A 20,582-nucleotide genomic window follows, 5' to 3' on the forward strand; every position below is an offset into this window, starting at 1 on the left:
TTCGGTCTACTATCGTGAGTGGCAGTTCACCCCAGAATGCGCCATATTCCATGTGGGCTGTCTTCTTCCCCAGAACAGGTATACAGCAGCCCTGGTAGTCCCTCAATGTGATGGTCTGCAGTTCCAACTGGTCGCACCGCTGCCTGGGTTGGAGTTTTTTAAGGGTGTCCCATGAGATCATGGATATGTAGGACCCCTAGTCCACCTCCATGCAGCAGGGCTTGCCCTCGATGGTGACTGTGGCCATTATTTTGTTGGCCTTGAATGCATCGCTGCATCTCACCCTGGTCTGCGCGTAGCCCACGAATGTGAAATGGGCTTCTTCCCTGGCATCTTCCCTCTTTTTGAATTTCCCACCAGGGTTCTTCCGCCCTTCCCCTTGGCCATGTTGTCTCGCGGGCAACGCTGCTCGTCTGCCTTGTTTGCTGGTCGGTTGTGTTGCACAGCAAACTTCCGCGATGTGGCCTCTACGCTCACATCTCTGGCACACAGTGTCTCTGAACCAGCATGTCGAATGGTGTTGGTTTCTGCCACAGCAGCTGCACTCTCAGTTTCTCGCTTTCCCACCTGACTTACCGGATTTCATCTTATGCACGTCTCCGTTGTTGTTGTCACTGGTATTGGAGGTGAATTCTCTTGGGTGTGGGTGGCAATTGGTCACGGTCGCATGGACCTTCCCGGTTCCTCGGATCCATGCCGCTGAGTTGTCAGACGATTCGGCAGCTCTTGCCTCGTTGACGGCCTCTTTGAATGAAACGTCCTCGCGGACCAGGAGTTTCTTTTGCAGTGCAGAATCCTTGGTCCCCAGATCATCCCCTTGGTGTCCCAGATCATCCCCTTGGTGTCTGGGAATCTGCAGCTCTTTGCGATTCTCCGCAGGTCTGCCGCGAACAAGTTGATCATCTCTCCCTGTCTCTGGCTCTGCGTATAGAACTTGTAGTGGCTGGCCAGGTAGGAGGGAGAAGGGCTGTAGTGACTCTGGAGGGTGCACTGGAGTTCATCCCAGGACACAGTCTATAGGTCATCTGTGACCAAGGCATCAGCCATTTCATAGATCTCGATGTCACAGTATGTTAGGAATAGTGCTTTCTTCTGCGCATCAGAGGCTGCTTGGAGTCCATTGACTTCCAGGTGCAGGTTGAAATGGCCCATGTAGGATGACCATTTCTCCTTTGCTGGATCGTAAGGGATTGCCATCGGACGGTGAGCCAGGCTGGTTGTGTGTTGGGCCATGGCAGTTGGTGGTCGCGATCGTTTCTCCAGTTGGTAGAAATGGCGTCTGAAACCCACAAGGTGTTCCTTGTTCTCTCTGCAGTTCAGGATCTCACCTTCATCCCCAGTGTTAGATGGATCCATGCATGAATGAAAGGCAGGACACGACAGGAATGGGTAAGCAGTCTTTATTTAAGATTAGTTCAAAAAGCCGCATGGTCACGGCAGGCACTGGCTTTTAAAGCCGGCGCTATCCAAAGCTTCAGCCACTGATGGGACTTTATTTCTCCTGTAAGTGGCTGAGGCAATGAGTTAGCCAACTCCACTCCTTGGCCACATTTGGTCATACACCACAAGAAGGAGAAGAAAGAAGGCTAGCTTATAATTGATAGTGAAAGAGGCAGAAAGTTAAAGATATGTCTAATGTTTATGCAACACTCACTTTAAAAAGATTGTGGAAGGTATGAGGAGGCACAGGCAAGCAAGAACATTGAGAATAAACCCAGAAAGAAAAGAAAAGGCAATAAATATGTTCTGAGAACAACATTCACAATTTATGCTGGCTTTGTTGCAGTAATTCTTAGAAGAACATGTCCTTTTTATATATATTTAGTTCTGTTTCTCACTATGTTTCACATTCCCCCCACCACTCAGACATTGTAGGAGGCAGCTCTCCTCATTTCGAAGTCCAGGGACAGAGAACTAAGGCCAGAAGGTCTGTGAAGTATTTTATTTTATATTTATTTTTCTGCCAGCAATTCTGTTATAAACACTGCCATAAAAATAGATTCCTAACCCAAATTATTACAAAGATATTTCATTTTCTTCCAGCGTGAAATTCAACAAATAAATTTTCCCTCATCTCTCCTTCCTTCCTTCCTTCCTTCCTTCCTTCCTTCCCTTCCCTTCCCTTCCCTTCCCTTCCCTTCCCTTCCCTTCCCTTCCCTTCCCTTCCTTCCTTTGACTATGTTTAATAAGCCATAAAATGCATGAAAATGTCATCTGTAATCTCATTCTCTACATTGAATAATGTTTCAGCTTGCAGTCTTTCACCTTTGCAAGCATACATATTTTAGAATATATTTACATCCTACTAGAATCACATATTGCATGGCTCTAACTGGTCTTAATTTCATAAACACAATTAGAAAAGGCTGTGAAACACAGCAGGAGGGCCAATGTGTTCTACCGTGACATTTACTGCAATTTGAATGAGGGGGCAAACAGATTTTTAAAAAAAGAGATTTCAAAGTGCTTTCAGAGAACTTTAACCTCTTTGTGTTCATAGGAATGTAAGGTAATTCCTACAGGATCAGTCTAAGAATCTATCATATCCAACACTTGAGAAGATTCAGAGAGGATGATGTAGCATTCTTCAAATGCTTGAAAGACAACACACCAGAATTTTCTTCTATTATCCCAGAATGCAACACACCAAGTAATAAATTTAAATCTCAGGAAGGCAAATTCAGACTGAACATTGAAAAAAACACACCCTAAGAATAACAGCTGTTGGATTATAGAACCAATTACCAAGGAAGATCCATTGAATGTTCCTGTGGAAGTTAAACATCCATTTGTCTGGGATGTGTTAACTGGGATTTTTGCACTGAGCAGAGGATTGGATGGACCTTCCAGCAATATGGTGCCATGGTCTCATCATATATCAAGCAGTGGTTACCTAGATATTGGGTAGGTGTGGCACAAACCTATTTATTATCTTCTTTAACTATGTTCAAGGATACATCACAATCTAAGCTTTGAAACTCAACATTAAACCTAGCTAAATTTATCATCACCAACAAATATAAGGAACATGAATCAGGAAACATTCCTGGCTTCTAAGATGGCAAGCTAAATAATGAGTTTATTGTACAATTACTTTTAGTCAAAATTAAAGCCAAAAGAAAGCACACTTAGAAGTAAAAACAATAATCCTGCTCATATTATCTTAAAAACTACTTTTTGGATAACAGAAGCTATAGAATGTGTCATTGGTCTTTGTATTGTTTTTTGTTTTTAAAATCCATTTTGGCTACAGTTATATAGAATTATCATCAAAAGTTATTAATCATGGAGTATGTATATACCCTGTTCAGAATTTTGCCTATGCTTTAACATGTGATAACAGCAGAGCAACCAAACCTATAAATGTCTGTAGATCCAGGCAAGAAAGACAAGGATACCATTGAAGGAGAGCAGTTGTTCCAACAAAGATTAAGCTTTTCAAGGGCTTAATTTCAAAGGTCAAAGGTCAATTTGCAGTCATTCAATGTGGGAGCCCAGGAATGGCACCATTGCAACAGGCCCAAGCAATTGCTTTGGGATCAGGTTGGAAAAGCAACTCTGAGAAGAATATGAAAATAAATGGAGGATTAAGTCTTTTTGTTCCATATCTTAATTACTGGTGTATTTCTAGCCAAGTGGAAACAGGTATTTTTAGCCAAGAGGTATTTTTAGTCAAATTAAACCATTTACAGAATCCTTTGCTCTCTTCGCTGGTGATGGACTATCAGCTCTGGGATACAAAAATCCAGATGATCACTAGATGGCAGCAGAGGTAAGCTCAGATCAAGTAAGCCCAGCATGGGGTGTTGTTGTTGTTTTTGCCTATCTATGGACTGAAGGAGGAAGCAAAGGACTAGTGTAAAGATGCCCTCTGTTGCCATATGCAGTATCCATGAGGCAGGATTATGCCTGTTCTGTTTTTCACTAAAGTACAAATATCAAGTCTTAGAAAACTGTTCTAATAAAAAGATAACGAGAACCCTGAATCTGTCCTCCCAATCACAAGTATAAATAATTTTAGTAGCTTATCACCTTCTCTTAAAATACAAATGATCTCCTTTCTGTACTTCATCTCTTATTTATAAACAAATCTTTAAAATTTTGCCATTCAGCCCTGATCCCACAAAAGTCCATTAAGTGTTACCAGAGATAACAGTGTATCTATTTTAACCCTGATCAAATCAGCTAATGTTAAATCCCTTCCCTTTGGGCGTGGCTTGGTGGGCATGGCAGGGGAAGAATACTGTAAAATCTCCAGTCAGAGGGGGTATTTGCCGGTTCTCTGAACTTCTCAAAATTTCCACCACCGGTTCTCCAGAACTGGTCAGAACCTGCCGAATACCACTTCTGCTTTAATCCCTTCAAATAATATCCTAGAACTTGATTTCTTTTCATTTTTTATTTTCCTCTTCTCACAAAACTCTTCAAAGCTTTAACAAATGTCTTTTGTAAATCCAACATAGGAATATTATCAAGGTCACTCTTTTGCTTATTTGTATATCCCTTTTAATTATTAAAGCACCAGCCAATTTCATTTGTATATCCAGTGAAGATATTGTTTGATGTGCAGCTAGGCTTTTTGAAGCCAAACATACTGGGAGGGAAACATTACTAGTGTTAGAAGACATTGCATGCAGAAGGCAATGCTTTCTGGCATTTTCAATTCAAAGAATGCCAGATTGCAAAGTGAGGACTCCTTTGACTCCTTAGTCAAAGACCTTGGAGACCCACTGCCAACAGAATCCTGGCTACAAGGAGCTGCAGTCTGGCTCAGAATAAGGCTGTAACACCAGCTGTTCAAGGATAGCATATTAATGCTCATAAAATTCTTCATAGATCTAACTTGTCCTCTGAGGCTTCTCTTGGGTATTGGATTGTCTAGCTATTTTTTCCTGCCTCTTTCCAAACAATAATTCATCATCTTCACAAGAGAAGCAAGCAGAGGTTCATTTTCAGGTTGCAGCAAACAACACCGCAGGCTTCTGCGCCTTTATCAGCTGTACATCAGTGAGAATTCACAAGGTGACGTCTCCTCCGTTGCTGCACTGCCAAGCTAGAGAAGTCTTGTCCTTTTCTATTCCTGCCTTTTACAAAGCTGTTTAAAGTCACAGCAACCTTGCCAGAAATAAAAGGCTGCAATTTCAGATGGCAAGAAAGATGTTGTAAGAGAATTAGGAAAAATAAAGAATCAGTTGAAGAGGCAAGTTCATTATATCTTGCTTGGTCAAGGAGAAGAAACTCATATACCCAAGCAGAAAGAATTAAGTTATATTTAGAGGAAGATTAAAATGTTACTGCTGACAAAGCAGAGTTATGGGAAATGCTTTTATTTAGTAAAATAAATCTGGGAAACAAGGTGGTAGAGAGGCTATGTACATTTCACATAGGAACTTTAGAGTGCTTTGGAGTCAACTTTGGACCAGTCTGCTATGTTCAAGCAAATAGCCTGAATCTGGAAGGACAGTCAGGAAAGCTAAGGCTCAGAATGAACTAATAAATGCCAATAAATAATAATAATAATAATAATAATAATAATAATAATAATAATAATAATAATAATCTTTATTCATTAAACATGAAACTCAAGTCAACTGAACATTCAAAAATGCATCACAAATACCATTGACTGATACTAATGGTTGATATGGGTTGCTGTATCCGTGGCTGTAAAATCCTTGTAAAGTATTAACTTGTTTCTCCTTGGATGGAATTCTGCTGCAGATCCAAAATAGTTAGTTGTATGAGATGATGAACACGATCACATTGATTCCATCTATTGTACATTGCAAAGTCAAGCAGACTTATCCTTGAATATTATGTCAGAAAGATAATCCATATCCTCCATCAGAATCGCTGCTTTTAATTTTACATTTTTCAGAGAAAGCAACTTTATTACTGATTTGTATTTGCCTCCCCTGGATACCTGCACTTTTCAGGGTGTTCCCTAAGGAAAAGAGGAGATCAAGATAAATGAATCGATCTATGCATTGGAAAAGCATTTTAGGTACTGGATGGTTTTGCTTGCCTTATCATTAGTTTCCAATTCCCTACAGGATTCCCAGGGAGTTAATAGCTGTTTAACTATTATTATTATTATTTATCTTCTGAACAGCTGACCAGTCCTGATGCTATCCTGGGAAAAGGATCACTTTACTAGGTATACAAAGTTGTTTCTGCATCCTTGTGTTTTATTTCTTAAATTTCATCTGGTCCCCAAGCTTCAGCTTTACTGTCAATCTCTAAAAGCGTAAGATCCTATCATCAGTAATTCATCAGGAGAATTTTGGTTTAAAATTCTAAGGGCTTTGTGCATGTAAGTATATAGGTTTGATATTAAGCAGAAGGATCATTACTGTTAAAGAAACTCTAGAATGGCAGTTTTTGGGAAAACAAATGAAAAGCTGTATTTAGTGTCTATTGCCCATTGTGAGGGGAATGAATAAAACATTTTATAATATATTTTACAGCTGCCATTTCTTAAGAGTTCTCTGCCTCACAATAGTCAAAGCAGCTTTAGTGGGTTTAGTTGCTGTAAAAACACTTTTTGTTTTGTTTTAAACTGTTCTATTGAAAGAATGTATATGAATTGGCTCATCATTCCTGAAATTTACTGGGAAAAAGAATATGGAAAGCAGCAGCTGGAAAGAGACTCTGAGGACAGGTTCAAAGTAATCTTGGAATCGAAACTAAGAATCAGGATCTCTACATCAAAGGGGATCACCATTCCTTCCCCCCCCCAAAAAAAAACACCAAACCAATTGCTTTTGGGAATATTTTTCCATTGGTGTGTGTGTCTGTGTCTGTGTCTGTGTATGCAGCAAAGATGGCAGATGGTAGCAAAGGATCTTTGTTTTGTGCATCTCTTTTCTGGTATCCAATAGGGCCTGGATTTTTTAGAGCCCAGTTTTTGTTGCCCTACACTTTCCGATTTCATATTTCATGGAATGATTTCATCTGTCACTCCTGTAACAATCTTCTATGCTCAAAGGAATTCCAGGTGGATTTCAGAATGCTTTGGCTCTATCATTATAGTATTCTCAGTTAGATTGAGCCAGATCTACTTTGAATCCTAATCTATCAAGTTTGTATAGGAAAAAACAGTTCCCATTCAAGATTTGTACAGTAATCTTTGATTTAAAATACAATGGAGCCAAACTCTTTGATTTCTGCAGAAAATATTTCCTCACTCAAGTCTATGTTTTGTTGGTATTCCATGTCTGATACTAAGCAAGTGCATCTATTGCTCTTCATACTACAGTTTCCAGAGTCTTTTGCTGAAAAGTAGAATCGAATAAAATAACAGAGTTGGAAGGGATCTTGGAGGCCTTCTAGTCCCCCTGCTTAGGCAGCAAAGTGTGGCTCACTTGCCTGATTAATTTTAGACCTAAGAAATCCTCTAGAGATCTTTGATTGTAGTGGATTCTATAGAGCAGGGGTGTCAAACTCGCAGTCATTGGCTGGATGCATCACGTGCTGGCTCCACCCCCACCCATCAATGCCATGATGATGCAAGTTTGACACCTCTGCTATAGAGGATGTGCACTGGATAGCACAGTTTATAATGCAACTGAAGGTCTTTTTCAGCATTAAAAGCACTCTACCAGTGGTTCCTAACACAAATGCATAGCATTGATGGCTGAATACTAGCTCTTTAGCTTATTAGTATTTTCATTTAAAAATATCACTTGGCATAAACTCAACTTCTTCTGAGGGCAAAAGAACATGTGATCTCTCTCTGCAATTACAGTTGCTAAGGAATTGGAATGGAAGTTGTTGTCATATTATTGTAACTCATTATAGCTACTAATTGGACACTCATCTGACAAGTACCTTATTGTTTCAGCAAGGGATAAAAAAGACAATTAGGAACAAAACAAAATTAAAAACTTCTTTATGGCTATAGGTATGGTCAGTTATTGTTTTCCTGCATTGTTATATATTTCAACATAAAGCAGCAACAGATACAGCAATCAGATATTGTTCAGCCTTTTTGTTTTGAATGCATAAATCTACAAATACCCATCCCACTGAGGCACTGACTAAAGATAAAGCTACAATGACTTTCAAAGATACTGACTGCATCAAAGGATAATCGGTCCCATCAGGAATTACTAGTTCTGAGCACATTTGAAAATCAAGCTGAACATCTTTGAAATGTATGCCAGCTTTTTTCTTGGTCCTTGCTAGGGAACTAAACTATTTTTTTAAAAAAGGTTTTGCCTGAAATTAATCAGGCATTAATCTATCCCATATCAATGATACTACTAATCAATTTTACTTAAGAGGCACGTGCCCCTGGCTGTCTGAAACAATGCCAATGGATATTTAAATTATTATTATTTTTATTCTGCCCCTACTCAGCATCAGAGTAAACTTTTGATACATGTGCTTGGAAGAAACTCAGTAGCAATGTAAACCACTGCACCCTGGAATTACACTGTATTTATTTTAAATGGCATTGCTAGTTGCTTCTTGGCACTCTGTTTTGTAACACACCTCAGCTCGCTCCATCTGTACCACAACCTGAACGTGAAATTCAAAAATGTTTTCTGTACCACATGTAGATGGAAACCAAGGTTTTAGCACCACATGGATTTGATTTTTTAAAAAGGTTGAGGGGAGAAGAGAGGGAGAATAAAGCCAGCTGTGTGGAAATCAGCAGCATCCAACCTAAAAAAATAATAATAAAGTAAATGGTTGTGTATCTTAGTAAAGTAGGGATAACTGCATTTAAAAAGAAATGTTTCCTTTATACCACAGAAATACTATTTTTCAAGAAATGGCTTTAGGATTTATAGGTGTTACAGTCTAGTTGCACATCCACCAACCACCATGATAGGTATAGACAGGAAGATAATGGGGATAGTTGATGAGATCTTGCTGAGCTGATGAGAGCACTTCTGCTGGAGATCTGGATTTGGAGACTAAAGATATGCTCTGCCTGCCAGAAGATCTGTCAAAAGAACATTAAAATAGCAGCAGCACAGAAATTAGTATATGAGAGCAACCAGCTTTTCAAGCTACAAGTTGCACTGCTACATTTCTAAAGCAATCCTAACTGGAAGCAAAGCAGGTTGAGCCCCAAACTTGCCTTTACAAAAAAGAAATTCTTGGGCAAAAGGGAGAAAGGAATGATGGTACTCAGTTTAGGCTGGGAATGAGAAAAGCTGGTCTTCTTATCTTCTCCCCTGGCTCTTCATCATTACCTAGGCACAGCTGAGGCTTGCTCAATGGAAAGGACAAATACTGGCTGGAGTCCTTTTGCGCTGCCCCAAAGGGAACCTAGGACATGCTATTACAGGCAGTAACACAAGAACCTCCCATCAAGGTTTCTTGATGACAACAGCAGCCTTCCTTCTGGTTCCACCTGTACAAGGCAGGGAAGAGACCCATAGGTCAGAACTTGGTGCCTATCCAGCTACCTTCTCTTTTTCTGGAAGAAGTTAGGTGGCCTGCTCAGGACTCCTTAACTCTGATTTTCATCATTATATAATTTTCCAGTTGTTACTAAATAACATCTTCAGTAGCAAATTTCATTTCAGATCAGGAAAGCACTGTCTATTGTAGAAAGCTCTATTTAATTTCAGACCCTTCTCAGATTTAGTGTCTGTATTTCTAAATAGTAGTTTGTGGAATATATCCATAGTAGTATGCAGGCAAAGAGTTTCTCCATCTGGAGTTTTTGAAGTCCCAGTCAGCCTGACCTTTGGCTATCTCGCTTCTCTAATTAGCCCTAATTAACCCAGGATGTACAGTTGTAAGCACTGTTCAGATTCTCTCTTTTATACTATACCACATTCTCTGCCTGAAGCTTTGCTAGCTAGGTAGTTAAGGAGTGATTCTGGGGAGTTTTTGGTTACACACCTACCCAAGTCATTTATTTGTGAATCTATCTAGTTTAGCTCCCACAACCTCAAGCCCTGTTTGGACCAGAGTTCCCTATATTCCCAGCAATTGGGAGTTTGGCAAGTTGTAATCCCAATTTGGAAAAGATCCCATTTGAAAACAGGCAACTGGGAGCTTTTGGATAAGGCATAGGTTTAAGAATAAGAAGGCATTTAGCCCATCTTTTGTGACAAATCCTTGCAATTCAACCTTTGATTTATGGCTACAAAAATCTGAGTCACCACTAGATCAGGGGTCACCAACCTTTTGGACCTCAGGGACCACCAAACTCATAATTTTAAATCCCAGGGACCACTAACCAGTTCTGTAGGCATGGCCTAATTTGTGGGTGTGGCTTGGTGGTCATGTGACTGGCTGGGCATGGCTTGTATGTAAATATTATAAATATTTATATAAATATTGAATTTTTTATTTAAAAAAGAGCAACTTTTACCCAAAATCAGGCAAAGCAGGCAGGCAGATTGAGTTGCTCACAGAATCACAGATTCATTCAGATATCTATCTATCTGCCATTGGCTAGCTCAGTCTGTTACATAAAATTTGCTTGCAAGCAAACTCACAAAATTAACTCACAACACACCATGTATGTAAATGTTGAATTTTTTATTTTTTAAAAGGAGCAATTTTTATCCAAAATCAGGCAAAGCAGGCAGGGAGATTGAGTTGCTCACAGAATCATTCAGTGATCTATCTATCTGTCGTCGGCTAGCTCAGTCTGTCAAATAAAATTTGCTTGTGGTGAGTCTGCACTGAATAATAGAATCTTCAGTCCTAAGGGAAATTTGGCTGTGCTTAAAAGCAGAGCTGAAGATCTAAAGACTAGCTAGAAAGCAAGAAATCCAACCATTTCCTGCTTCCTACCTAATCTAAATCTCCTGGCACAGCAGAACAGCTGATGGTTGGAAAAATAGCAATTTAGCAGGCAAGTTTGCTGGGTAAGGAGTGAGTCAGCAGGGAGGGTTCCCGTGGGCCATGTGGGTGGGGCAGCTTTGTGTTTCTGAGCAGCCTGGATTAATTGCTTTAGGGAGGTGCTCTGGGGGTGAGATTTCTCTGCGGCCACCAAAATTTTCTCGTGGCCCACCGGTTGGCAACCGCTGCACTAGATGATACTAGAGATAGTCTTTGCTTCCAACAAGTGATAACCCAGATTTTTGCAACCCAGATCTGACAGCCATATTGCAAAACACTTTGTTTTTCCAATCAAGTTACTGTTGTTTTTCAAAGACCCCTAACTTCCTTTTCTTTTATGCACACACAAAAAATAATAGGAAATGAAACTCAGATTTTTTCAAAGCAATTTAAAAAAAGGATAAACAGAAATATGCAAATAAGGTAGATTTATGGATAAACACAAAGGTTTTTAAAGTCCTTATTTTTCTTGTGTGATAAAATGTGCTATTGAATATTTCGAGAGAAGACAAAGAATATTTGTCTGACTATCCTCCACAATGATCCCTCAGGGTCTTTATTTATTAAATAGTAAAAGTAGCGCTAAACAGGGTAGTAGGTAGGCAGTCTTAAATTCTTGCCAACCATAACTGAATTTCTGCCATCCCAGGTTACAGGTATTTCAAACATTTTCCTATTATTTCATGAACTCCAGCGATGAGTAACAAAATGTAACATGTTAAGAATTTGGCTCTGATTTGTAATAGTACTTGCAATAATACTTGCAATAGTACTTGCAAAAATAGTACAAGCTACTGTTGTTTATGGCTGGGATTAACCATGATTCAGTAGAAGAGAGCTCCCTGTGAACCAACTGATGGACTGCAGTCCTTTGCGGAGGCGAGATGGCCTTGCTGTGGTGGCTTCAACGGAGCCAGGCAGTTGGGCCTCTTCAGGAAGACATGACCATAAAATGTGGAAGTCTGAGAGGCTATCAGGGATCCAGAGACTGATATGCCTAAGAAACAGGAAGAGCAATTTGTGACAACTTCATAACTAGAGCTAAGATTCGAGAGTGACGGCCAGCCGGGGATTAAGCGGGAAAGCCACTTGAGGCTGGGGAGCATTCTCAGGGAAGCTCTGGTGCACCTTCCCTTATGTGCTCTTGGGGTCAGTGGACAAATATGAACCCGCTTTTCGCTACCGCGGTTCTTGTGTGACGTTGCTTTTGCCTTTTCTGCACTCTCCAGCTGCTCCCACTTGATTCAGAGGAAGGTCTCCACTTGCCTACAGCTCAATATTAGCTCTGCTTCAAAAAAGCCGCTTTTGCCAGTCATTAAATAGATACCCGCGTGTATTGTGTTGCAAATGTCAGCCTCTTTAGAGGCTGTTTCTGCTGAATGGCCTTTCCCTCCTCCTTGCCTGCATTATATATAGAACTCATAGAATAACAGAGTTGAAAGGGACCTTGGAGGTCATCTAGTCCAACCCCCTGCTCAAGCAGGACAGTCTATTCCCACTATTATCTAGGATAAAACTCACAGACTCCTGATTGTGAGGCGAGAGCTCCACCTCTAGGCCACCAGAGCTTGTATGAAAGGATCTTCAAGGAGTGGAAAAAAGATAAGGGGCGAAGGGGGCTCAGTATGGTTGTACTAAAGTCACTTGACTGTTTATCTTTCCCTTCCTAATCAGTTTTTGATCAGGTTAAGGTTGCTTTGCTTTCTTCGGCATTGACTTAGGCAGCCTACAAGCTACTGGAGAAGTCGACTAAAGAGAGCGGGAAAAATGCAATTATCTTGTTGGGTGACTGATTTGCACAATTGTAAGCTTTTACTCTAGCGGGCTTTGTTGTGTGAACTAAGGTAGTTGGGATGATTCAGTTCATCTCTGGTAAGCATGTTGTATGCCTGGGTATTTATTCAGAGGAAACTCTTAGACTTTATATGAGAAGACACAGTCCACTCAGGGATTATTAAACAGAAGAAATCCTTTTTAGTTGTTCGTGTCACCTGATTATTCTGAGGCTGGCAGACTCAGAATAATCCCTTCTCTAGCCACCTAACTAGAGTGAAATCTAACCAGTCACACCAGAACGCAGCCAGTAGCTTCTCCTTTGCCATGAGATGTGAAAACAAACATTAGCATCCTAAAGCAGCCTTCCCCAACTTGGCTTCCTCCAGATGTCCTGGAACATGGAGATCCCATCCTTTTTGTAGCTTCTTATCAAAGGTCTCAGTATTTTTGAATCATTCATGGAGTTATTTGAGAAACATTCCATTTCCACTAATGAAAAATTGCAAGCAGTTTTAGTTCCTTAAGGAGTAATAACACTCCTAATAGCAGCAGCAAATTGAAAACTTTCTGATTTTCTGGCCAGGCACATATTTTGAAGACAAAATAAAAATTATGTATTCAGCATTTTCTTATATTTTTATGTGTTGCTATAAATGAACAGTACAAAATAAAGGCTCATGAGAGAGGAGGAGGACCCAATCATTAAATAAATATATTTTACTAAGATAATGCAGAAAATTAATAAAATACTACATTGAGGAAATAGGATTCATAGTCTTTAGCATTGTTTTTGTTTGATTGAATGGGCTTGATGGCTATGTTCTTCAAGAAAAATCATACCAACTAAAATTATGCATAAATGCATTTTGCAGAATGGTGCTATAATTAATGTTAAAAAACACTAGCCCTGGTCTGTAGGTAATTATGATAAAGGTACATTTTACAAAGCTACCATTATCGTAATGGGAGAAAGTGGAAGAAACCTGCTTTCTCTTGGCAAAACTGTATTTCCTTTTAATTTGTTTTACTTGTAGAGAGCCAAAGACATAAAGACAAAAACCAAGAGCATTTCTTCCCCATTTCTTTTTGTCATAGTTTGAAATATCTTCTCCTCGGTTAAATTTATATCTTGTTAAGCAACAAAAAGTCCACATAACTCACTAATTCAATATACTTTAATGTGCAAGCCAAATATTTCTTCTTTGGACTTAGATTTGTTTTGGTTCCAGTTAATGTTATCTGCTGTTATGTGGCCTTGTACTCTGAATTTTCATGTTCCTAGAGATATTTTAAATTCTTTTAATATGCACAAGTCGAAAAAGTTGTAACACTTTATCCTGTTAAGAAAAGAAATGTCCTGGCAAAACAGCACCAGCCTGGAATTATTTTCATCTTGAACCTTTCCTGTGTTTATAAGCCTACAATGTGATGTTTATATTCTGGATGAGGTAGACATGAAATTGTTCTATTTGAGAAAGCTGATTGTAGGAATTTTCACTGCAGAAATGTTTTGTCCTAGTTAGCATTGAAGCTTTTTTCAAGCAAGCACAAAAATCTACCTAAAACAACAAAAGTCATTGGATAATAGTCTTAAAGTTTCCAGTGCAATAAATTATGAATTGAATATTCCTGGACTAGAAATGGTGATGAAACAGGAAAATAGTCCTTGAAATGATCTGTTTTGTTAGGTATATTTACTTTTCCACAAATGTTCCACATTTCTAACAAAGATGGACAAGTTTTTTAAAACCATTTTAAAAAACCATTTTGTTTCTTCAGTCATTTCCAGATTGTCCTTTCCATGTATTGATTTTTATTTTCTTGATCATAATGATGAGCACATGTTTTACTTTCATGATTTTATGAAATAATTCCTCATTTTGATTCTTATAGCATGACAACAATTGCTGGTAAATTTCAACTCTTAAAGCTTATATCCCTGCTAATATCACATGCAAAATACATCTTGCACAAAACCTCTGATACTGAAGAACATCCATATATTCCTATGAGATGCCAAAGTTGATAACAATTTTCCTTGAGTGATTCGCCAATAGCTTTTTTCACATGAAAGGTGATTTAGTTTGTCATAGGCAACCACTTTGTTCCTATTCACACTCAGCTCTTTCTGGTTTACTTTCTTTACATTTTTTGGCCTAGCAGTGCACAGTAATCATGTCACTATTGTAAACAATTTGTATTCAAGGTGAGTTTCAATTGGAGGAATTCCATCAACAGTTGGAATCACGACATTATGCTTAAAATGTACAGATCAGCATCCCTACAGACTTCTATTTAATGAACATCAATACATCTTTTTCTCACAGCAACATCCTGCTATCAATGAAAGAATAGATGCTAAAGAACACATCAGAGTTTCTAGCACATCAATACTGTCCTCAACTGGCTGATTACATTGAAAACATTGCTTTTCTTCCAGTCCTCATAAATATGCCTGGACCTCCCCCACCCCCGCCATGCAGATTATTCCCTAGCCTTGAAAGAGATTTTGGGGAAAGACACGCAGTACTAGGATGGTTAACGATTCCCTATATTTAAGCATGAGTATGAAAAAAATGAGAGAAAGATTTTGAGGGGGGGGGAACCATTAAAAAACACTTAGAAGGATGAAAATAAAGAGAACTTCTGTATGGAAAATACATATAACAAACAAGTGGAGAAAACTTATGTCTTTTAAATTTGCTGTCTGAACTAGATAGGTCAACTAGAACTAGAACTTGATTAATATCAGAATGAATATCCAGATTGAACCCACTTTATAGAGACAAAAATAGAGAACTGGATCTTGGCAACAGGTTTACCATACCTACCTGAATTAATATAAATATCTACAGGGAACTTCCTGTCAAAAACTACTTGTCTGCTTCATATTGTTTAATTACAATGTAAATATTAGAAGTATAGCATAATGTTATTTTATAACCTTTATCAAATTTTTCTTCAGCTTTCCCCAACTTGATACTCTCCAGATGTATTGGATTACACTATCTTCTCCATCCAGTCTATTGTATAGTTTCACAGTTCTCCTGAATGTGCCAAGGATATCATGAGGTAATCTGAGCACTTGATATGCTGGTGATGGTATTGTGATACAGAGGTCCAATAACCTTAATAACTTATCAGGAACAAGTTTCCCTTCCACTCAAGTTCTAAAGATCTATGATCTTGCCATCTAAACTGAGGATGGCATAGGGCAGGAAACACTTTAACCCATACATTTATTCCTCATTTATGCTAGAGCTTGAATCACTACATTACTATGTCTAAGAATAGATTTAAAATGAGTGTATGTAAGGAACATGTGGGTGAGAATATGTGCATGCATTATCTCATATAAAGGAAGGTCATTCTCCTACCCATTGTTTGGAACTAGAATAGCCAAAGTCTCTTACCAATAAAGGAGAATATTTGTAACTCAAAGTTGAAATGAGGGGTCTACTAACACTGATGTTACTTAGTATGAGTAATGAACAGTGGTGGGTTTCAATTTTTTTTACTACTGGTTCTGTGGGTATGACTTGGTGGGCGTGGCAGGGGAAGGATACTGTAAAATCCCGATTCCCTCCTCACTCCTGGGGGAAGGTTACTGCAAAATCCCATTCCCTCCCCACCCTACTAACCTGTTTTCCAGATGTTCTCCTATGCAGGGCAACAAAAGAAGACCCAGCCGATCAGCTGGGATTCAGGAGGCAGAGAATAGATGGGGGCGGGGCCAGTCAGAGATGGTATTTGCCTGTTCTCCGAACTACTCAAAATTTCCGCTACTGGTTCTCCAGAACTGGTCAGAACCTGCTGAATACCACCTCTGGTAATGAAAAGTCTGCAAGAAAACAACCACGGTCAAATAGGACCCCTCAAATGCTCTTATCTAATAATAGATACAATAATTGCAAATGGTTAATTCAGATCAGTGTTTCTCTCGTTTCAGACTTCAGTAGGAAAAATCAAATTTCAGGAAGCTGAAAATGAGGAGGCATATGTGTGTATGCCAAAAAGTCATAAGAAGAAACACACCTGGAATCATACAATCTTTCTCCTTACAGTAACATTTTGGGTAGTTAGGGGGTTCACCATAGGTTGTGCTGTGTCTATATTTGGATTTAGTTTACTCCTAGCAAAAACTATGAAACATTGTCAGATTTCAGACACATGGTTGACATGTTCTATTCTACCGGTAGGTTTGATACCTTCTAACCACATTGATAGTTTCATATTTGCTGTGGTGATTTTCATTACCATTAAAAAACATGTAGGGTTATCACAATCAACTCAAAGCAGAGGATGGGGGGATTGTCTCTAATCACAGCCATTCTCATCCTCCCCTTTTAGGTCTATTCAGTCTGCTGTGAGATAGAAGTTGCCTCCACACAAATTTCACAACTGTGCTGAGCTTTGCACCTGAATGTCCCCACTTCCTGTATTTCACCATCAATTTATTCAGCCTTTTTTTTTTGCTCCTGATAATTTTTCACTGCTTAAGTCCATCAAAAGTAGTCACAGATAAAGGACATGGGATCCATAATGGGAATGAATTTATAATGTGCCAGTGAGAACATGTCCTTCCCTCATACCAAGACTGTGAGCTAGAATAAAATCCAGAGATAAATGGAAAGTTGCTGATGGAAATGATTTCATTTTCCTGGATTTTACATCTCTATGATCACTTTGTGATGGGTCTGGAAATGTAGCCTTAATGCTTTATAATTTGTTTCATTTTTATTGCAGTGGATAGTAGGGGAATTGTTAGGGAATATGGCATTTTAAATTGAGAATCAGAATCTGAGGGCCATGCATAACTTCCATTAGGTTTTTCTGACAATGTTTTCAGGTATGCTGAATTATACCTGCCCTAATTTCTTGTCAGTTTACCAGAATTTAAGAAGTATTTAGCTAAATGACATATATATGGCAGCAGGTAGGATAGGCAGCCCTTTGCCTCCTATCTGTCCCAACCAGACCAAAACAGCTCTAAATCTGAGCTGTAATCCAGGCGTAACAAATTGCAATATTATGAACAACCCCCACTGCTATATAACAAGTTCAAATCATTCCAAAGTTCAGAAGCACTTGTACTACTATCCCTGCCATAAGTAAGAAGGTCCATTTTTATTTTTAGACTCCAAGTTTTTTTCTATCTGGATAAGTATCCCTTATTTCAAGAATCCATGTTGTTGAACTTCAGAAATTAAGCTGGTTTCTGTTGTTAGAATCCCATGTTGATCCCTGCCACTGAATTCTTCAAATTAATTTTAATTGTCATGCTCCCTGTATACGATAACAGTCCACAACTGAAAGCAGAATATATGTTTCCAGATCTTATGGGAATGCAGTGATTGTTGCTTCTCAGTATTTCACTCTAGCACTGTTTTTTCATCATATTTTCATAATATAACAAGATTTCATCGTATTTTTTCAGTTTTGCTTTTTATATACAGATCATAACTAAAATGATATGTAATGACATACAACTGGAGTCACTAGGAATTAGGCAGCATATACATTTAAAAAACTATCAGTGTTATTTTTATTAAGCCAGCTACATCTCAATGCATTGCAAAGTAACTTTTCTTCTTCCATTGCTATCCAAAATCTCAGCAGGCAGCATTTTTTGCAGAGCAACTTAGACCATTGTTTCTCTTGTGTGATGTGATGGTGAGGAACTTCCCTTAACAAGTGGGTGATGGTGTTCTGGGTAGATGGCAAAGATTCCCAAATAGATCTTACAGCAGACCATAATTCAGGCAAATTACGCCACTTTCACACTTGGTCATATAGAAGAACCTGTATTCCTTCTAAATAAGACAATGGCAGCCGTGGTTATCACTTGCTTCTTGCCCTGCTCCAGCTTGAGTAAACTAACAGTTTGGATTCAAAGTGACAAATGTGCTGTGAGAACCTTAAAAAACAATGAAAGCCACATTTTCAAGCTTCTGTTTATAGCAAGTGCTACATTTTCTCAAGTGCTACTCTATAGAAAAGGAAGCTCTAATTTCATAATTTCCAATTGCTTTATTATCTGACATAGGTGAGGTTTAGCAAAAATATCAAGTCATCCTTCTCACAAACAAGTACAAGAAGTTTGTCGAGAAAAAAAAAACCCTGAAGAGATTTCACTGCAACTTTAATTTTTTCCCCACACCTTCTAATGAATTTTCATGGCAGCATTCACCTCAATGCTATATTTCATAAGAGAAAATTAAAAACCTGCCTTGAAACCTGTGTGACAATGCCGCTAACATCTTTCAGAAGCTGGCATTATCCTTTGAGAGTCTTTCAGCTTCATTTCTATGCTTCATTGTTTTCCCTCACAAAGCATATTTTAAATATGAAATATTGAATGTTCATTGCTTTTTGATATTGTGTTTTAGTCATTGTATGTTGGAGGCAAAGGGCATGGTTTTATATATAGAATCCACACCAAATGTCTGATTTTTTAATTATATTTCACTGCATAGATGCCTTTAAGAAATGTATTTTCTTTCAGACACAGAATTTACTGAGGGAGCATGAGTAGCAACTTTCCTTCAAGACTGCTACGTCTCTAGAAACTCTGATATAAAGGCCAAGTTTCAGATCTTAACTTCTTGGGAACAGTTGCAAAAAGTGTCTCTTTACTATATTAATACCATCTTCCTAGAGGTTTAATGTGGTGTACCACCAACTAATAATATGACTGGCCCTCCCATTAGGTCAAAAGAAAGCAGAAATGCTGGGAGGGAAAAGGAAACTACTCTAGGATGCCATGCAATCCAACTGAATCCCTTAGTTACATGGTTATTAGCAGATAACATTATTTTATTATCTATTGTGATGAATAGCTCAGTTTGCCAATCCCACCAGCCTTTGTAGCCAGAATGGGAATGTCATCCTGTCATTTGCCTTAAACATGAAAATATCCTGGATACAGTAGGCAGTCTTGATGTTTAGGATTTCAGTTTCTGTCAGTGTGCTCAGTAATTAGGAAGTAGGCCCTAAATCCAGAAGGCATCAGGTTTGCTTGCCTATAAACTACATGTTGTACAAGCCCAATGCCAGTTCCAAGTTTGAAAGGGTTAATGAAAAGCAGATGCATTCCTGCACTTATATGCCTGTCTCAGAGATTCCCAGATTGTGAATTCAAATTCTTTGGATACAGTAGGCAGTATTGGCATTAAAGACCCTGACAACTGCAGGCAAAGTGGGCGGGATAATATGAAATGTGGTGTGGCAGGCCTTCTAGAATGGGAGAAACATGGAAGTAGTATTGCAGCTTCCACTCTACCCAAGCAATATCAACCCCACCCGGCCCTTGGGAAACCATGACTGATCTTGAGTCTGCACTCCATTTAGCATAAATAAGCCATCACTGTACTGAGGAATCCATACACTATTCTGGTTGGAAACAATGATACAGAGAAGGGAAGACTTTCAGCAGTTGTTCAGGAGCAAGACATAAACCACTTGAAAGGAAAAGGTAAGGGTAGGCAAGCCCACATCTGGAACACAAAGGAAGGCCAAGATCTTGGGAATGGTGGAAGGGAAGGAAACAGTGAGAGTGCTGGTCCTATAAGTTGAGCCAAGGAAGGAATGTGGTACAGGCTGCCTTAAATGGAAGACTGGCTGAGATCATAGGAGAAGCCTCAAACTAAAAGTTTTGGTCTTAGTTTGACAAAAAAAAAAAGCCATGCAATGTCTCTGCCCAGAACGTTCCCCTGAGCAGAGGAAAGAAGGAAGCCATTTGATGCTAGACACTGAGCTGCTACACTCACTTGTATGAAGAAGATTGCACATATCTATGTATCATTTTAGGGGATCGCAGCACCATAAAAGCTGTGATTGGAGCCCATTAAATGGCTCATGTGATCTGCTGTCGCCGGGGCTGCTGGTGGGAATTGGAGAGTGATTTTGTTATATTGCACTATATTAATTTATTTGATTCTTTTGTTAGTTTTTATTATTTTAAATGTGGTTTAATAGTTGGCAATATAAAT

At 38.9% G+C, this 20,582-nt stretch overlaps 1 long non-coding RNA gene across 2 annotated transcripts in view; it reads left to right on the plus strand.

Annotated features, from left to right (window-relative positions):
* The window catches only part of LOC148133089 (uncharacterized), a 147,528-nt gene that overhangs the window by 22,651 nt on the left and 104,295 nt on the right, over window positions 1–20,582 (plus strand). The window contains exon 2 of one of the 2 annotated variants that reach the window (XR_015746451.1): window positions 1,316–1,389. The exons of the other annotated variant lie outside the window; for it this stretch is intronic. This is a non-coding gene — a long non-coding RNA (uncharacterized LOC148133089). The remainder of the gene's footprint in view (window positions 1–1,315; window positions 1,390–20,582) is intronic. 2 annotated transcript variants of the gene reach the window in all.

The sequence above is a fragment of the Notechis scutatus genome, chromosome 1 (assembly GCF_049901735.1).
Source record: "Notechis scutatus isolate UNSWTSFEM ecotype Mainland chromosome 1, rNotScu1.2, whole genome shotgun sequence".
In the NCBI taxonomy this organism is placed as follows: Eukaryota; Metazoa; Chordata; class Lepidosauria; order Squamata; family Elapidae; genus Notechis; species Notechis scutatus.